Raw genomic sequence first — 2322 nt, forward strand, 5'->3', positions numbered from 1 at the left:
CTGTGGACTGTGTCACTGTAACTTGAGGTTCCTTCAAGACCTGCTTTACCTCGCTACTGGAATACACATCTCTTGAGCTGGGGACTGTCGGACTCTGTCATCTGGCTGACTGTTGGTGACCTGCCTTGCTGTTTGCTGCCTGTGCCCAGATAGCCTGAATTGCTCTCCGGAGGACTACCTGGCGGCCCTCAAAACTTGAAGGACTGCCAGTGTACTAACTGTCTCATGGAAGTGAGTTGCACTGAGCCATTGGTACTGCTTTCTAGATTAATTAACTGTTTATTTCTTATGTTATCTATCTAAATATAGAGATATTGATATATACTGATCAGTGTCCTGGTTTTGTTTCTAGAGAAGCCTGTCTGACACAGTTAGGAATCCCTGGGCCATCTTGTCAGCTCTGCTTTCGAACATAATGTCTGTGACCCAATCGTGGGTCCACTTCTGCAGTCCCACGCGTAACAATGGCATATTGATCTGCTACCAGGCATGCTCTCGTGACAGTTTCCTTTGCCCTCCCATGGTTTTTTGTAAGTTCATGAACCTCAGCACTTGCACCCCTGCTAATGGGCTCCCTCATCTAGATACCGTGTCTGTGTCTTGTCTTTGTCCTGTTTTAGACTACATCATTGTTCTCCTTAAATGACATTTGAGATTTGGGATCTCTTTGGTACCTTGTAACACTATACCTAGATGTTTATGTTCAAGAACATTTCAGGTAGTGGAAAACTAGAAGTCTGCAGCGAGTTCACGTCTTCATAAATAATAAAAGTAAAACTCGCTTCCATTCAGTTGATTCCAATTCATAGCAACCCTATCGGACAGGGTAGAGCTGCCCCTGTGGCATTTCAGAGACTGTAACTCTTTATAGGACTAGAAAGCCTTGTCTTTCTCCTGTGGAGTGACTGGTGGTTTCAAACTGCTGACCTTGAGGTTAGCAGCCCAATTACTGTATGTAGTATCTGTAGATCATCATGGCCTCTATGCAAAATTTTCATTTGTCTAGGGGCTCAAAGGTGAGTTGTGCTGTTAGGTAGCCAGATGCCTACATAGGGCCACCACAAAGGGGCTCCAGAGAAAGCAGGCACCCATTAGACACCTATGGAAGGATCCAGATTGATCATGCTCAGACCCAAGCCCCCTAGACCCAGGTGGGAGGTCCACCTGGGTGCACAGACTAGGCCCAGCCACATGACATTACCCAGGTGCGCTAAAACTCGGCCAATGAGGTCGCTCAATACCATCAACCATGCCTCCCCAGCGAGAGGAGATACAGCCTGCTACAGGAAGACCAAGCCTCTTTTACTCTCTCTTGCCCGGGGGAGCTCTTGCAGGTCTGAGAGCAGGGGCTCACCACGCTGCCTGGGCCCTAGGGCCCTAGCTCCCTCTCAGGTCTCTCTCGCAGAGTGCTCTTTTGGGATTTCTTTCTCATGGCTCCTGTGATTTCCTGTAAATACCTGACATTTCCCTTTTCTTCATCAAAGTCCCTTGGATTTACAAAAGTGCTCCTGCAGCGTGAATTCTTTCAGAGTTGGAAAGCAAGAACCGAGGTATAAACCACTCCAGAAACTTAACAGTACAAATGAAACTGCGTTAGAAACAAAGAGTCCGTTGAATAGGAGACAGTGGATGCAGTTAGTGTAACATGTTACAGGGAGGCTGTAAAGAGGTGGGGCTAACACACTAGGATTTAAGGAACTTCCTGTGTTTACCTGTTTGTGAGATGTGTAAGTAGGTGAGGTAAGTACCTAGGACTAGAAGGCAAGAAGGAAATGAGATAAAACAGGGTGTGGCCTGAGGGGTGGACAGGGAGCAAACAAGAACGTGGCAGGATTCTGCTGGGGCCTTCTTAGAGGTCATAGTCATTTAATCCTGACATTTGTTTCATGAAAAAAAGGAAGCTCAGAGAGATCAAGTAACTTAAAAAAAGACTGTGTGCCAGCAAAACTCAATAAAATAAAAGAGAGACCAAGCTTATAGGTCTGGTAGAGACGGGTGGGACCCCCCAGGCCTATGGTCTGCAGACACCCTTCAGATCTGGGACTGAACTCCTAACCCCGGGTGAGAATAGTCCACCACTGCTGATTGAAGGGGCTGCGTTTATTCATGGACAAAGTTCAGAGGCTCGGGAATGGGGGAGATAGTGGGATATGTGATGATATCTACAAGGGATAATAATCCAAGACATGAGACAAAATGCATATGAGCCTCTGGATGGAATGTTGGTGATCTGCTCTGTAAGCCGCCTCCTGATTCACCACATAAGGAAGGGTGGCGGGGAGGAGACCAGCCAGTCAGGGTGCAGGGTAGCAACGATGAAAC

The sequence above is a fragment of the Echinops telfairi genome, unplaced genomic scaffold (genome assembly GCF_000313985.2).
Source record: "Echinops telfairi isolate 266 unplaced genomic scaffold, ASM31398v2 ScPeMD7_2573;HRSCAF=3158, whole genome shotgun sequence".
NCBI lineage: Eukaryota > Metazoa > Chordata > Mammalia > Afrosoricida > Tenrecidae > Echinops > Echinops telfairi.